Genomic DNA, 18,350 nt, shown 5'->3' on the forward strand with positions numbered 1-18,350 from the left:
ATGTACTTTGTACAACGGCAAAAGGCTTACAACCTGAACCTAGAACATACCCGATGAAATATAGAGGCATGTTAGGCATGTATTGCAAAATTCTACACTCTTCCGTCTACCTGATATTTACAACAAGAAATTTTCAAGTGTTGACATATTTCATCTCTCCCGTAACAGTTTTAAAAAAGCAGTAACAGACATCACCAATTCAATAATTTCTTAGTTTACCATACACATTCTCACCACACTACACCATTATACACTACACACACAGTACACACACTCACACATCCATACCAAACATTCTATAATGGGTACGTTTTCCTCTTTTTTGTATACCATGTCCAAAAAAAAAATATATATATTAATTTTTTCCACTTTGTCATTGTTATAAATAATGTAAAACTACTGTCACATTAATTGTCTTATTATTGGTATTCCTTTTTATTGGCGTATTGTTTTGTTAAAGTTAGTTATAAATATTGTAATACAAATAGCTGTAAGGAATCTATGTATGTAAAAAATAAATAAAATAAATAAATGTACTACAGTACTTGCAATCCCACGACCTAACGTATCAATCTTAAACACCTATTTGTATAAAATCCCATCGAACACAAAGCCACATAGACACGAGCGCAAACAAAACATTCCTGTAATCACACACGGCCGCTGCACACCACCAGCCGTGTAAACATCTCTCGTTAATCCACGCAACTGTTTACACCTCGCCAGTAACGGAGATTTCCGCAAATAGTTATACTATCAGCGTTTGTAAAAGCAATTAGTCGTTTTAATTAATTTCCACTTGTGCAGCCCGTTCTGTGCAGGAGCACTTTTGTGCACCCAGTTGTTTTCTGAATTTAATAAGTATAGGTAATAAAAGGTGAAAAAAGTATAGGTAAATATATAATCTATTGAAATCATAAATAACAATTACATTACTTACTATAACATTCACCCAAAACATTTTATTCGACATTACACATAAAATTTTCGCCCCATATTTATTACTAGTTGAAGTAGTTTTCAATACATCAATAAAACTCCCTTTCAGGCGTATTAAATGAGGCGATATAGAATTGTACCTTTCATTTTCATACGAGCGTATATGATATCGATCATTTTCGCAAACAAAACTGTGAGGCGTGCTAACTCAACACTTTTCCCACTGAAAAACATGTGCGGATTAAACTTTAATCTACTCTAACATTTGTTAATTGAGATTTCCGCTTGAGATAAGTAGTCCAGTTTTATTGGAACAAACTTATGTCTAAATATTTACGGCAAAGTGTTTAGCGAGATTAGAGAGAAACTAAACGCCTTTTAAATGAAATATTTATTTGCTGTTGCTTTTTAAGGTAATTTTCCGTAAAATTTTACATTTCCTACGATACGAAGAACATTATTAAAGAAGCTCTTAGATGTTTTCTTTAAAAAATGCAAATAGTTAGCTAGTAATAAAATGTACTACTAAACGATCATGCCAATACCATTCAATAACGTTTACTTTGCAATATTGATATCTCATCGAAGCTTTATAAGACATCCTTGAACAACCAATCCAGCATTTAATTAGAATGATATTAAAAAATGCAATTCCAACCAAAGCCTTGCAAAAATAATCCCATACAATTACGTAATAACTTCATCAAGACGACTTGAGGACTCGGGACAGGAATATCGATTGAGCTGAACAAGAGACGCTCGAATGGTGGTACACTGAAACCTGACTCGACTCCAATATTCATTATACACTTCCCAACTAGTTTCAGGAGCCAGCTAAACATTTCAACGTTTATCGCAGCACCAAATTATTAACTATTCTGCAAACTGTCAAACTGGGTGATGTTACGGCATTTCCAAATGATCAACACCGGCTCTATGGAAATATAATAATTTATGTTTGTGTGTAATGTAGTACCTAACCTAATCCATACTAATATTATAAATGCGAAAGTAACTCTGTCTGTCTGTCTGTTACTCAATCACGCCTAAACTACTGAACCAATTTGCATGAAATTTGGTATGGAGATATTTTGATACCCGAGAAAGGACATAGGCTACTTTTTATTGCGAAATATGTACCACGGGCGAAGCCGGGGCGGACCGCTAGTATTTAATAAGTAATAACAATACATAGCATATAATCCGCTACATGTCACAAGAACAGAAATATAAAAAGGAAATATCATTTATTTTGTAATATTTAATGTTAAAACCGTCTACCATTAAGGTTTACCGCGAGGGAGAATATTTTTCAATGGGTGAATAAAATAAATACTTAAATGTTGCGTATCTACTCGATAAAAGCCACACACAATATAAAATCCATAAAATTATAATTCATGCATGCGAATCGACCGAATCGTTATTCCAACTTGTCTTGAAGTATTCCTAACAAAAAGCTTGATGACATCAAAATAAGGTAAATATTGCTACCCTAACCTTTCTATTCACAAGAGAACTAAAACGAAATTTTAACCACTGTTCTTTAAATTGTCCATTAATTATCCCATTTATCATTCGCGAATAACTTTTACAGTAATTCGGTTTCGTTTTAAATTAACCCCGTGTTGTGTTACACTCACACACACAAAAACAATATCCCAATTAGCCATTATTCCGTCACACACTTCCATGTATATTCACAGAGCAATGAGGAAAAATATTTTCGCACGTTTGTCCCAGTTCGATCGTTTGCATACATTTTCTCGATGGCATAAACTTGAATTGCTTCATCAAGTGTTCTCGTTTTCAGCCCTCAAACATTGATTTGCAATCATTGAAACAGCTTCATGTGCAACACCATCAAACTAATTTGTTTCACTTTCCAGCTAATTAATTAGTAACTGGCTTTTATTACCTTTATATCATGTCATTGTTTTTTGGTATCATCATAAATATTATCCTCTATTTCAAGTGTAAAGATTATATACACAGTAGGGATTTATGTCATACTGATAATTGTGTCTCAAAATGAAGAAACGCCTCTCGGAATATTAGTTAGATGTTTACAATCCGGCTTTTCCTTTTTTCTCAAGACCATTATTGCTGCAATTGCTAGTAACTCTTTAATGTCAAACAACCTTCGGACAGAGCACCACACTAATTGTACTGCAAACTATAATAGTGTAAAACGGAACCCAGAAACCACTAAATAGCGGTCAATTCTTTGTCCACATATATATGAAAAGACAACTATGACTCGTTTCGGGCATGGTTGGTTACGCTCCGAGCGCTCATTACATTGGGGGTCCATTGTCGAACGACGATGTGGTAATAGCCTGTTATTAAAGTTAGTTATAAATATTGTAATACAAATAGCTGTAAGGAATCTATGTATGTAAAAAATAAATAAAATAAATAAATGTACTACAGTACTTGCAATCCCACGACCTAACGTATCAATCTTAAACACCTATTTGTATAAAATCCCATCGAACACAAAGCCACATAGACACGAGCGCAAACAAAACATTCCTGTAATCACACACGGCCGCTGCACACCACCAGCCGTGTAAACATCTCTCGTTAATCCACGCAACTGTTTACACCTCGCCAGTAACGGAGATTTCCGCAAATAGTTATACTATCAGCGTTTGTAAAAGCAATTAGTCGTTTTAATTAATTTCCACTTGTGCAGCCCGTTCTGTGCAGGAGCACTTTTGTGCACCCAGTTGTTTTCTGAATTTAATAAGTATAGGTAATAAAAGGTGAAAAAAGTATAGGTAAATATATAATCTATTGAAATCATAAATAACAATTACATTACTTACTATAACATTCACCCAAAACATTTTATTCGACATTACACATAAAATTTTCGCCCCATATTTATTACTAGTTGAAGTAGTTTTCAATACATCAATAAAACTCCCTTTCAGGCGTATTAAATGAGGCGATATAGAATTGTACCTTTCATTTTCATACGAGCGTATATGATATCGATCATTTTCGCAAACAAAACTGTGAGGCGTGCTAACTCAACACTTTTCCCACTGAAAAACATGTGCGGATTAAACTTTAATCTACTCTAACATTTGTTAATTGAGATTTCCGCTTGAGATAAGTAGTCCAGTTTTATTGGAACAAACTTATGTCTAAATATTTACGGCAAAGTGTTTAGCGAGATTAGAGAGAAACTAAACGCCTTTTAAATGAAATATTTATTTGCTGTTGCTTTTTAAGGTAATTTTCCGTAAAATTTTACATTTCCTACGATACGAAGAACATTATTAAAGAAGCTCTTAGATGTTTTCTTTAAAAAATGCAAATAGTTAGCTAGTAATAAAATGTACTACTAAACGATCATGCCAATACCATTCAATAACGTTTACTTTGCAATATTGATATCTCATCGAAGCTTTATAAGACATCCTTGAACAACCAATCCAGCATTTAATTAGAATGATATTAAAAAATGCAATTCCAACCAAAGCCTTGCAAAAATAATCCCATACAATTACGTAATAACTTCATCAAGACGACTTGAGGACTCGGGACAGGAATATCGATTGAGCTGAACAAGAGACGCTCGAATGGTGGTACACTGAAACCTGACTCGACTCCAATATTCATTATACACTTCCCAACTAGTTTCAGGAGCCAGCTAAACATTTCAACGTTTATCGCAGCACCAAATTATTAACTATTCTGCAAACTGTCAAACTGGGTGATGTTACGGCATTTCCAAATGATCAACACCGGCTCTATGGAAATATAATAATTTATGTTTGTGTGTAATGTAGTACCTAACCTAATCCATACTAATATTATAAATGCGAAAGTAACTCTGTCTGTCTGTCTGTTACTCAATCACGCCTAAACTACTGAACCAATTTGCATGAAATTTGGTATGGAGATATTTTGATACCCGAGAAAGGACATAGGCTACTTTTTATTGCGAAATATGTACCACGGGCGAAGCCGGGGCGGACCGCTAGTATTTAATAAGTAATAACAATACATAGCATATAATCCGCTACATGTCACAAGAACAGAAATATAAAAAGGAAATATCATTTATTTTGTAATATTTAATGTTAAAACCGTCTACCATTAAGGTTTACCGCGAGGGAGAATATTTTTCAATGGGTGAATAAAATAAATACTTAAATGTTGCGTATCTACTCGATAAAAGCCACACACAATATAAAATCCATAAAATTATAATTCATGCATGCGAATCGACCGAATCGTTATTCCAACTTGTCTTGAAGTATTCCTAACAAAAAGCTTGATGACATCAAAATAAGGTAAATATTGCTACCCTAACCTTTCTATTCACAAGAGAACTAAAACGAAATTTTAACCACTGTTCTTTAAATTGTCCATTAATTATCCCATTTATCATTCGCGAATAACTTTTACAGTAATTCGGTTTCGTTTTAAATTAACCCCGTGTTGTGTTACACTCACACACACAAAAACAATATCCCAATTAGCCATTATTCCGTCACACACTTCCATGTATATTCACAGAGCAATGAGGAAAAATATTTTCGCACGTTTGTCCCAGTTCGATCGTTTGCATACATTTTCTCGATGGCATAAACTTGAATTGCTTCATCAAGTGTTCTCGTTTTCAGCCCTCAAACATTGATTTGCAATCATTGAAACAGCTTCATGTGCAACACCATCAAACTAATTTGTTTCACTTTCCAGCTAATTAATTAGTAACTGGCTTTTATTACCTTTATATCATGTCATTGTTTTTTGGTATCATCATAAATATTATCCTCTATTTCAAGTGTAAAGATTATATACACAGTAGGGATTTATGTCATACTGATAATTGTGTCTCAAAATGAAGAAACGCCTCTCGGAATATTAGTTAGATGTTTACAATCCGGCTTTTCCTTTTTTCTCAAGACCATTATTGCTGCAATTGCTAGTAACTCTTTAATGTCAAACAACCTTCGGACAGAGCACCACACTAATTGTACTGCAAACTATAATAGTGTAAAACGGAACCCAGAAACCACTAAATAGCGGTCAATTCTTTGTCCACATATATATGAAAAGACAACTATGACTCGTTTCGGGCATGGTTGGTTACGCTCCGAGCGCTCATTACATTGGGGGTCCATTGTCGAACGACGATGTGGTAATAGCCTGTTACTCTATCCATCAAACGACATTGTGTTATAGAGTTTATAACCCCAGTATGTAATTAAAATATTGCCATACAACTAGGGATCTTTAAACAATCGAGCCAAGAAGGTAAATCTAGAAGCAGAATCCAATATAAAGGTGCATCATGGATACAACTTATACAAGTTTTTATGAAATTCTCGAGAGATTTACAGCTAAAGATAAAATTAATATCTTGACTGCTTTTAATGTACACCTTGTACATATTTCCGATAATTCCAATCATAATTCATTTCTCCTTTGAATAATATAAGTAGATATTGAACACCCTTCAGTTCCTTATTAAAATGAAATCTTTCAAGCTCTATCTACTCCGATAGCTATTTAATCGATTGTTACTCAAATCGAGATCTCAATAAATGAAAATTAAAAACCAATATTGTACAAATGGAGCTATAAGAAAATTCTCTGAAGCATTTTGCGAGTTCCGAAGCAATGCCACTTGACCGACTAGCTAGAAGAAACGTATTTTTCACGTTTCCTTTTTACCAACGTGAATAGAAACGGATGAAAATATTGAAGAAAGGAGTAATTGCTTTGGTCGCTTGAACAAAGAACTCTGTTATACGATATACGTATATTTCTGCTAATGTATTACCAGGGTAAATATAAGTAGCCCTTTACGTTATAAGGGATTTACTGTATCTCAATTTGTTCATGCTCGTTTTCATTTTATTTTTGTATTGTATTGCGTTTCACTTATTAAAGTTATTAAAGTAAGTCAGGTACAATAACGTGTAATTTATTTATTTGAAGAATCCGAAAACAGGTATAATCTTCCGTCAATTAAGATTTAACAAACAGTAAGTTTCGAATTTTCTAAACGATAGTTATTTTAACTCCTTTTAAGCAATGCGAAAGGATTCTACGATAAACATAATGATTTTTAAAACGTTTATAGTGAAGTATAAAGTTAAAACACCAATTTTCAAACATCAGACGATCGCAAAAAATGCAATGAACATTTATACCAATGCTTTTCGTCGCCAAATGTTTGAGTTGCATTAAATTTTAGCTGTTTAAACATTTTTCTCGACGTTTTGAATGAGATATTAACTTTACAGAGCGGTTTTTCGGCGACATTATACCGGTATATTCAAGGAAATTTTACCGTTTCTACGCGTTTATCAAGCAATAAATGTAATTAAAATGTCTGAATTCCCCTTTTACATGTGTAATTTCGCCATCACTTTCTACGACATTAACACACATAATTTCCGAGTCTCAACATTCGTAGTGTCGAACAAATTATAATGTTCTGTTCAATAATGAATCTCACATTGATATGACTAGGCAAAACGTAAACATACACGCTCTTACATTTGCAAGCTCACGTAACACAAACTTTAAATAATTACCTTTATACTTTCGACTTAGTGACATTCATTTATGTGAACTTTCATATCAATTATGAAGATGTTATTTAGTTCAAAAGGAACGCTGTTATACAATCTATTATCCAATTGTTAAGCATTATTATATGCATTACGGTTCAATAAAATAATATCTTCGTATCCATATCAATATCGAGCCAATATCCAAACACATTTAATTTACTCCTCGCTCGGAAACTTTCTCATACGAATCCAAACGAAGCAATCTAATTTGAAACGGATCCGCGGCGCCCTCGTATATCATTCGCGTATAACTTTTACAAATCATAATACAAATATTATTTTAATAAAAACTTTGATTTTATTTGTGTCAATTTGCAAACAAACTTAGTAAGCGCTACTGCTAAATGCGAAATTGTTGCGAAATGTGCAATTTGTCGGCCTTATCGCTTAGACGCGTTTTCTTGCAGGCAACCTTTGGAAAAATAAATTACTGAATAATCGTACACATTGTATCGCGATAAATTGAATTGTTAATAATATAAGTGTTTGCATTGTACCTGGATGCAGTTGAAAATTGAGGAAGCTTTCCGTGTCGGAGATTTACGACACCGCACGTTTCCGCACGGAGCACTTAATTTAGTCCCACCTCTTGTTTTTATTGTCACGTATTTCACTTATGCTACGTAAATGTATCTCCTGCTAGACTTTTAAGTGTGGTCTCTGTATATTTAAAGGGTAATATTAAATGCTTGAATTGAAGCAGTTTCAACATTGTGTATGTATTTGAATAAATATTTCGTTATTCTCTTGTACACTCTGCTCTTATTCCGATTATTGTAGACTCTCTCCACTATTTTCGATAAGGTATTTCTCAAAAATAAAATACACGTAAAGATAAGCATTAATGTAAATCTATCCAGTATTCTGTGCACTTTCAATAAGTGCTTGCGCTCTAATCGGGATCGTAGGATACGATATAAAGTAATAAACACAACCACAGGTATATTAGGCCAGTAGAAATCGACACTAAAAAACCCTAAATTCGCAAAGCACGATGTAGATTTGAATTTTTGGTATGTTGTTTGGATCAGTTAGGGTGATGTAAATCCCAATTTGCAACTTCGAAAAAGTTGTGCTCGCTGCGCACCACGTGATAAACTGCGAAAATTTTGGGCTTTTTTCACTTTTTGCTCTAAAAGTCATAAACTATGCGTTTCCGACAAGTATGATTCAGTACATAAATTAAGGTTATTAAATTTGCAACAATTTAAGCCTAACCGCAGCTCTCTAAACCTTATAACGACTAAACTGTGGCCATTCGAAGATGGTTCATTTTTCCGGAAATATTGAAATTTTTAGTTTTGCTCCCGTTTGAAGCAAAATATTGACAAAAACCGCTCGTTCTATGAGAAGTTCGTATAATAAAGTTGTAGTGCATTTAATTTTGTTTCATAAGAGCATAGAACAAAGTCTGTGAGACAAATATTTCACACACAATATCTGAAAAACAAAAAGATGGTAGAAATAGATTTTTAAAGAATTGAAACTGAGAGCATATAAAATCATAAAAAGAATAATACTTTTTCATTTGCAGGATAGGTAATTAACAAAATTACAAAGATAATTAAATTTGCAACAATTTAAGCCTAACCGCAGCTCTCTAAACCTTATAACAACTAAGCTGTGGCCTTTCAAAGATAGTCAGTTTTTCCCGAAATTTTCAAATTTTTAGTTTTGCTCCCGTTTGAACCAAAATATTGGCAAAACCGCTCCTTCTATGAGAAGGTCATAAAATAAAGTTGTAGAAAATTTAATTTTGTTAATTACCTATCCTGCAAATGAAAAAGTATTATCCTTTTTATGATTTTATATGCCCTCAGTTTCAATTCTTTAAAAATCTATTTCTACCTTCTTTTTGTTTTTCAGATATTGTGAGTGAACTATTTGTCTCACAGACTTTGCTCTATGCTCTAATGAAAGAAAATTAAATGCACTACAACTTTATTATACGACTTTCTCATAGAACGAGCGGTTTTTGCCAATATTTTGGTTCAAACGGGAGCAAAACTAAAAATTTGAAATTTTCGGGAAAAACTGACTATCTTTGAAAGGCCACAGCTTAGTTGTTATAAGGTTTAGAGAGCTGCGGTTTGGCTTAAATTGTTGCAAATTTAATTAGCTTTGTAATTTTGTTAATTACCTATACTGCAAATGAAAAAGTATTATCCTTTTTATGATTTTATATGCCCTCAGTTTCAATTCTTTAAAAATCTATTTCTACCTTCTTTTTGTTTTTCAGATATTGTGAGTGAACTATTTGTCTCACAGACTTTGCTCTATGCTCTAATGAAAGAAAATTAAATGTACTACAACTTTATTATACGACCTTCTCATAGAACGAGCGGTTTTTGCCAATATTTTGCTTCAAACGGGAGCAAAACTAAAAATTTCAATATTTCGGGAAAAATGAACCATCTTCGAATGGCCACAGTTTAGTCGCTATAAGATTTAGAGAGCTTTAATTAGGCTTAAATTGTTGCAAATTTAATAACCTTAATTTATGTACTGAATGATACTTGTCGGAAACGCATAGTTTATGACTTTTAGAGCAAAAAGTGAAAAAAGTCCAAAATTTTCGCAGTTTATTATTTGCGTATAATCTTTTTTCCTACTTTCCCAAATTTTGTAATTTTGTTAATTACCTATCCTGCAAATGTTAAAGTATTATTCTTTTTATGATTTTATATGCTCTCAGTTTCAATTCTTTAAAAATCTATTTCTACCTTCTTTTTGTTTTTCAGATATTGTGTGTGAAATATTTGTCTCACAGACTTTGTTCTATGCTCTTATGAAAGAAAATTAAATGCACTACAACTTTATTATACGAACTTCTCATAGAACGAGCGGTTTTTGTCAATATTTTGCTTCAAACGGGAGCAAAACTAAAAATTTCAATATTTCCGGAAAAATGAACCATCTTCGAATGGCCACAGTTTAGTCGTTATAAGGTTTAGAGAGCTGCGGTTAGGCTTAAATTGTTGCAAATTTAATAACCTTAATTTATGTACTGAATCATACTTGTCGGAAACGCATAGTTTATGACTTTTAGAGCAAAAAGTGAAAAAAGTCCAAAATTTTCGCAGTTTATCACGTGGTGCGCAGCGAGTACAACTTTTTCGAAGTTGCAAATTGGGATTTACATCACCCTAACTGATCCAAACAACATACCAAAAATTCAAATCTACATCGTGCTTTGCGAATTTAATGTTAATTTCCACTGGCCTATATAGGATTGAACTTAGATGGCACTCAACTAAAGCTATGTATTCCATGGTTATAATATTATACCGGACGATATTCGGTAAAGATATAATTTTCTAAGGTGAAAATAATTTCAACAAACCAAAAAATACAACAGCTTTACAATATGATTATGGAAGTATAGAAAATACAGGCAGAGTATAATTAGTTTAAAATTAAAAAGCCCGATAAATTACAAAGCATCATGCTGAGAAATTCAACGGTTTATAAAGATTAATATAGTCCATGTTCAAATCCTTAATCTGCAGTTAAAATGCCGCAGGTGGTCGCCGGCAATTTATCCAATTTGTTAGTGGCGCTTGCTTCATAATAAGAAAACTTACAATTCACGAATTATATAATGTAAATCTTGTTTGCTTCTGACGGAACGTTTACTGGTAAAAAAAATACAAAACACATTTGCATATTCAGTATATTTTCAATTAATAACTTTCGTAAGACACAATCATCCGTATAATTGAATAAAAATAAATACTATATATTATAAGTATTCATAGAACAAACATACGAATCGTAGTATCAAATGTACAATATTTGCGTAAAGTATAAATAGTTTTGGAGACGCGCCATAACCACTTTTAAGGTAAGACAAGTCTTATGAAGATAATTACTAATTCCATTAGAACGAAGTCAAGGAAAACAGCGAGAACGGCTAGATATGGCAACACGAGCACCTTACGATTTTAAAGCTGATCTTTCAAATTGCAAATTTATCATGTGACTTCTAACGGGAGGTACAAACACCTCAAATCTCGTCATGAAACCTGACAATAAAAAAGTACTAGGTTAAGTTTGGTATTTAGGTTCCTGGGTAAACTTTTATACTACTACGCAAGAGACATGACAATGTTATATTTTATTTAAGAATAAAGCAACAGAGACGAACACAGGACAGATAAAAATTCAATTTCTAGCATTGCTGCTAATCAGTAGTTCGCTATTACTTCAGAGCTCTTATGTGGTGCTGTAAAAGACAATGTAAGCTCAACCAATTGTATAGTTGATAGAAATTCTTTTTCACATCGCGTAATATTTTTACAGAGTGTCGAATACGTTCCCGATAAGAGCCTACATTTTAGTTTTATCGCATATTGGACAAACTGCTTGTGCCAATGCCAAATGGCCATATGCACTTTAATGTACGTTTCACCCTACGCAACATCCCATAACGTTAAAAAATATAATCATTACATAAATTTAACGTTTCATTGGTCAAGCTAATTATAGGTTAAGGGGACCTAATTATTATTGGCTACAATTGCTTTACAAAAATTATATTACAATCTACGAATAACCACCGGGGAGGGCGTACGCTCGATTGTTTTTGTGAAGCGTAACGTTTTCCACTGATTTGTCTATTGATAATCAATTATTAATCAATATGCATTTATGGAGTTCAAGCTCACGGTTCGTGCAATATCTAATTCATATGTTAGAAATGTAAAGGATAGCCTAAGTGTGTAACCTTGTTAAAAATCTGTAGAAATTACCAAAATACCAGACAAATATGTCTGAATTCGGACAGATAAACCTAATTTGGGTAAAGTGTCCAAGCAACCGAGCATGTCACTTAGAATGTTACTATTCAGCTCTCTCGAGAAACCAAGATACCTTTACGAAATCAAGCAATTCACTCTTGGCAAATGTACCCAAGAGAGAGCCACACCGCTTTCAAATTTATCCAAATAATTCAAAAATTGTACTAGTCTATATATTTCTTCTTTCATGCATTTTTATTGAAAAAACTAACGGCATATATCTGCGGAAATTGAAAAAAACATCCAATAGAGAATGTGATCGACTAAATTCTACAACTCAGTTTCTGAATAAATTTGCAGATTCAACCGAAATACTATCTGTGCATTGTACTTTCGTTTGCGTTGCGTTTATATATTCACATTGACATTTGAATCATCTTTAAACTTGAAGTTATTCTGATAAGAATTCACTGCACACTATCCGATGTGCATAACAGGCTATAGAGGACCACCCACCCTTTAACATATTTGGAACGGAGCCTAGAGTTCATTCTACACTACACATTATTATTATACGACAATTTACTCATGAATCCTCTTCAATAGCGTGATAAAGACAAGGCCGCGGTACATCGAATCGATACGAGCACTACGTCAATGTAAAACTAATGGGTATTAATTGCACCAAACTTTCTTCTACTTAACTCATGAGCGCAACAACTATCGAACACTTCTGATTTATGGGAAAACTGTCGACGCTTTAATTCCGACCTATTAACGTTTAAACATAACATAATTGCATTAACATGAAGGTTGAAGAGAGGTTTTTCACGAAACGAAATGCTTCCGTGCATTTTCGAATTACACCAACTATTTAAAAATTTTATAATACATGGCATAGTTTTAAAAAAAGTAATAAATAACCAAGAACAATACATATAACACTTGCACTGTTTCAAATACTTATTGTTTCTCAGAAATACCCAATTTAAGAAATTAAATGGGTCCGTTCTTTATAAAATTTTCTAATTAAGAAAAAGGAACGGCAACGTTTCATCTTGGTAAGTTTGCAGAGCGACAAAAACACGGAGATAAAAAAAAGAGAAACGAACGAGCACCACACTGCAAGTGACATCTCGTAAACTTTTTTATGCAGTCCTACGCTGAGAATAGCATTAGACGGAAAACTGCAATAACTACGTTTAAACTTATTCGCAAGTACTACATATTCATCGTGCAAGTATAATTCGATTTAATTTTAATTCATTTTAAACCAATATACGCTTACAGCAATGCTCAAAAAAATACATCCTGTATGTTCCATGTGTGATGTATGAATTTTATGGAGCTATAAAAAACTAATCTGCTGTATCGCTACTTTCAAAAGCCACCGATTTTTAGGCAGCGTATTGATTTTTCAATCAACTTGCGAATCGAATTCCTGGTACACACCAAAGTAAAAGCGTAAAAATCACTACTATTTTATTTGGGCGTCGATTATTCTGTGTTCAGAGACAAACCTTTCAAGCCTAAAACCGAATATTTTATAAAAATCGTTATATCATCTTTGTTTGCAAATCCCTATCGCAAAATGTTAACTCATATATTTGTTAACTGTATTTAGATCTTCTAGGCGCCTAGGAGCATATAAACAGATGTCCTCCACAATAAATGATTCTGAAATCCTTCTAGCATACATACATTAATACGAGTACAATTATACAACTTCACAATGGACATTGATTGTAGGATCCCATTCACGAGCCGCACGTTGTAACGTCTATGAAACACGTCGCACTATGAATGTACCTACACTAGAAACTATTGTCTTCTGTTTTAATTAAATCCTGGAAACCTATTTATACTATGTCTATAGCGAATCCCGTCACATACATATTACAATCATCGAAGGATTCACTGGTGGGTATGTATTGAATCTTTATCAGTGTTTAACTAAACTCAATAGTTGTACACATATTTGCTTTTAGTAAAATGTACTAAACAGTTAACACCTTGGTACTTGGTATATTGAATTCTTGTGTTTTGCGTAAACCATCAATATTGATAGGCTTCAAAGAGCTTTATAGCACACACACTGCTGTACCAAACATATTATACTACTGATATAGACATATTGACCGTCCTGTTGGCTTTTTAAATGCAAATTGTACTAGAAAATGTCTTTTGAATAATTTTAAAGCCTAGAAAAGTTGGATCATGGTGTACCCACAGCTATATCATACCATTCTATAGCGGGAAAATAAAATAATAAAAAAAGTATACGGGAAAAAAAAGAACCCTGCAGACCCACCAGTGGGTCATAGCGGATGGACCACGGGGAATACACCGATATAAACCCTCCGCTCTACTTATTAAACTATACGATATCTACTTTTCCATAGTAAATATAGAATAGTATATCAGGAAATACTGAAAACATACCAATTTTTGATTAATGATAAAGCGGAACGTCTATTCCATTCTACGTTTCCGTCCGAAGTCAAGTAGCTAGAACTCATTTACATGAGAATAAAAAGATAATTAACGAAATATGGGTCTATTAAGTGTCCACCACTTTAATAGAATATGCGTGTGAATAATATATTAACAACTTTATAAAATAATCATTAAAAAATAAATCAACTTTATATTTTGAAGGCTACCGTACATTAAGCATACATCGATACTTCAATTATAAATGCGCATAACATTGCATTTGTAATAGAGAACGCAATTATACCTCGAAAATAGGCATTACTCATATAACTTATAATCACACGTACCTACTATACAGTTGAACACGTTACGACCATAAACATACGATGGTTACATAACAGAACTCTATGCCAGAGGCTCAAAATGACATTGCCCAAAATCCCATTTGAAAATATCTCTTGACAATAACGGATTCGCAGCGTAGATCCTTTGAATTCCTGGCTAGACTGCGAAGTGCAGGCCATGTACCGTATACTATAATACTATAACAATAGGAGAACGTGATCTGTATTCTTTACCAAGTTTTTATTATTGTGCCAACTGTTTGAACACTTCAATTGTGCGTCTCAACTTTGAATGTACGAATATTGTAGTGATATAAAATTGCAACATTTATAAATGTTTTCCAAAACATAATATTTTGTTTGTAAATTTAATTCAATATCGCAGTTCGTAGAATAATGTTTAGTTATTGTTTAAACAATGTTTAAATTTAATATTGAAGAGATTATTATTATTTACTTTACTCATTATTTTAGTTCAGGGTGAGTTAAGACATCATTCAGTTCAGTTATTCACATATTAAAAGTTAAGATACAATCACAGTACGACCAAATTTCTAACCACCTCTTTCGATAAATATTTGAAGCATGTATGCCAACTTTTAAAAATAAACGAACAAAAGACCATTGTTAAACTTGTTTCAGATTTGAACTTAAAGCTTCAGAAACTTCTATACCGGCTTAGAAATTACAAGATCGATGTTTGCTTTTGTACTGAAATTCTACGAATATTGATAGGATACAACCTACAGAATATTACAGAATATTACAGTATAATAAAATTGTTATCACCTCCTATACTTTTAATAACATAAATAAAAGAGAAGAATATTCATTTGTGATATAAAAATTGTCTTATAAAAGTAACTAATTGTTTCGAACTTGGGACTGTCATATGATATTTTATCTCTAATAATAAATATCCTGTCTGATCGCAACCACAACAATCAGAAAACTAGGAACAACAATTAAATAAAAACAAGACTATCAATTTACTTGGTATAATAGATATGTAGTGTAATGAATAGTTAACATAATCGGCACGTGTATATTATTTATTTATTTATACATCCTTTATTCCTCTGAGCAAAATTACAATTTGAGACAAATAGCGGTCTTATCAATAAATAGCGATTTCTTCCAAACATCGATTGTACGAATATTGTATAGTACAGACAGTCGCATACCTTCAGCACACGACAGAATAGCCGCAGGTAAGATTGCATACTATAAATTAGTGAGAATTGGTTTTAATGGCACTAATGACTTTGATTACTTATGCAAATTACCATGATGTCATGGTAATAAGTTAGTTGGTTAGAATGGATATGCTCTGTACTCTTTGTGGCTTATGTTTTTGAATGCATGGATGCAATTCTGTCTCTATAGCAAACTCAAAAATAAAATATCCAATAGCTAATAATTTTATTTTTACTACTTTAATCTCCAGACTGCAAGATTTTATCAGTTTGACGTATGTATCTGAGACTCTGTGTGTGTGTAATTGGTCGAAAACGAAGGGTCCAATATCGAGTCCTGTATGATAAGATGGCTCTTACTTCTCAGCTACGTTGATTGGAAATAGAAGTAGTTGTATCAAGAGTATGTTTTTATTTATATTAAGTCATCCTAGTTCAGCATTTTCCGTGTCATTCCTTATTTAATGGATTCACGATGACCAGCTATATGGAAAAGTGTTTGTGACAAAGTTTTTTTTTTTGTATATTATCACATAAATAAAATACACAGATTAGAGATTCGGCAAAAATCATCTCATCTAAAGAAAATAAATAAACACAATAGTTTTCAATCAAAAAACATGACATATTTGGGAGAAATGAACTTTACCCCTCATTACCTAAATATTTTCTTTATATGAGACTTGTACGGAACTAAATCTACACACTTATACGGATCAGTTTAACCAGTACCTAACTACATACCATTAACATTATTAACCAAACTTAAATCCTAGCCCAGAATCCCCGTTTCGCTGATGCTACGCTAGAACAACGTTCCACCAACTGAAACGTATCTACTATCCACAACTATAATTTCCCCAACTCCCTCAATCTAATTTAAATGAGTTCGTTAAAGTTTAAATTATTCGCAGAGGTAATTCAGTGACCGCGTGGTGTTGCGTCACCAAACAATGATCTCACTCGCGAATGGGTCACTAGAAATGGGACACGACCTAAACAAACTGACACTTCATATGTCCACATATATATGTATAATATGTGTGCAGAACTAAGCTACCTTTTGTTTGCTAAGAAACCGACGTTTCCTGAGGATCATAATAGACCGGGAGATACTGACACAAAATTTCGAGTCATTTGTAACAGGATGGCGGTTCTACAGGGTTCTTAGTACGCAATGACAAAAAGAAAAATGATGGTGTGAACGCTGGTACCGGCGGCTTAGTCGCGTGGGCGTTAGTCGAACTCGTCGGAAAATAGCGAAAGTCAAACGATTTGTAACAGTATGGCACTTATTTTTCCTGGAAGTTTGAGGATCAAAGAATATAAATACAAAATTTCAAAGATCTAGGTGTTGGAAATCTTCACTTATATAAATTAATACTAAATTAATTTTTCAAGTATGACAGCACTTTTTCCCCCTACTAGAAGTATGGCAAATATAATAATGGTCACATTTTATCAAATACTCTCCAAAAATCCAAATGCAATACTGGTACAAAAAGTTTGGCGAAATAAATTTTTTTTGCAGATTTTCGGCGGTATGGAGACCATTTGGAATCGTCCGAAAAGTATGGCATGGCGATTTTCGTAAATGGCTGCACGACGATGGTTACCTGTGCAAAAGTTAGCCTGGTACAAATGGTTGAATAATTGTTTTATTTAAATCAACATATTCGCGTCGGTATGGCGGGCTGTAAGTCACACCGGAAAAGTATGGCATGACACTACCGCCTACTTCTTTTTTATGGGCTATCGGTAAATACTAAAATTTTTGTGTTACAAATCGTTTGACTTTCGCTATTTTTCCGACGAGTTCGGCTAACGCCCACGCGACTAAACCACCGATACCAGCGATCACACCATCATTTTTCTTTTTATCATTGCGTACTAAGACCCCTGTAGAACCGCCATCCTGTTACAAATGACTCGAAATTTTGTGTCAGTATCTCCCGGTCTATAAGTCATAATTCTTGCGTAATATTCATTAGGTTAATATTCATTATTATATTCATTACTCGATGGATTATGGAGCAGTTTGGAAAGAAAAATGTATACAGTATCTTTGTCTGATGAAAATTTGCTCATATT

General features: G+C 33.2%; 1 protein-coding gene across 4 annotated transcripts in view; it reads right to left on the bottom strand.

Moving 5' to 3' along the window:
• p120ctn (adherens junction protein p120) overlaps positions 1–18,350 on the bottom strand; it is a 49,629-nt gene that overhangs the window by 19,027 nt on the left and 12,252 nt on the right. The gene's annotated exons all lie outside the window — the stretch shown is intronic.

The sequence above is a fragment of the Colias eurytheme genome, chromosome 24, assembly GCF_061535395.1.
Source record: "Colias eurytheme isolate Ceu_HAF_F1 chromosome 24, ilColEury1 Martin Lab GWU primary, whole genome shotgun sequence".
In the NCBI taxonomy this organism is placed as follows: domain Eukaryota; kingdom Metazoa; phylum Arthropoda; class Insecta; order Lepidoptera; family Pieridae; genus Colias; species Colias eurytheme.